The sequence below is a fragment of the Hippocampus zosterae genome, chromosome 19 (genome assembly GCF_025434085.1).
Source record: "Hippocampus zosterae strain Florida chromosome 19, ASM2543408v3, whole genome shotgun sequence".
Taxonomy (NCBI): domain Eukaryota; kingdom Metazoa; phylum Chordata; class Actinopteri; order Syngnathiformes; family Syngnathidae; genus Hippocampus; species Hippocampus zosterae.
The window spans coordinates 11,736,296-11,737,180 of NC_067469.1; positions in this window are offsets into that span (position 1 = coordinate 11,736,296).

Genomic DNA, 885 nt, shown 5'->3' on the forward strand with positions numbered 1-885 from the left:
GACATGTAATCTGAACAGTATAGACAATATAAACGGCATAAACAACATAAACAATGGCGCTTGTGGCTACACTGAGCTTTTAACTCATTCAGTACCAGTCATTGGGTAGAGTGAGGTAGTGCATTGTATACACGTCATCATCAAATCAGTTTGTTCAGTCTGTCAAGTGAGTTGGCAAGGAAGCCCAGACTTCCCTCTCCCTAGCTACTTCTTCCAGCTCTCCCCGGGGGATCCCGAGTCGTTCCCAGGCAAGCTGGGTGACATAGTCTCTCCAGCGTGTCCTGGGTCTTCCTCGGGGTCTCCTCCCGGTGGGACATGACCGGAACACCTCACCAGGGAGGCGCTCAGGAGGCATCCGAATCAGATGCCCAAGCCACCTCATCTGGCTCCTCTCGATGTGGAGGAGAAGCGGCTCGACTCTGAGCCCCTCCCGGATGACCGAGCTTCTCACCTTATCTCAAAGGGAGATTCCATCCATTCCATCCATACACCTGTATATTTTGAATGAAATGTTGTCATTAACAACAGAATTATTGATTGATTGTTATAGCAATACCCTTGTTCAATAAAGTGTATGCTCATGGTGTCATCGCTCAGTATTTCTTGTTTTTTTTTATTTCAGGTGTACTTGTGGTAAATGCCAGCAAATGCCTACAGCAGTTGAATGTGTTTGCTGCCATGAAATTCAAGAAGTAGTGACTGTACGTCGACAAGGAGAGCAACACCTTAATCAGGTGCTGGACTGCATCACCGACCATCCTGGACTCAATAGTGTGTGCCTAGACCAGTAATGGGCAAACTACGGCCCGCGGGCCAGATCTAGCTTTTTAAGCCGGCCCACCGAAGATTGGTTCAGAATACAGTACAAGGTTTTATGTGAATTGC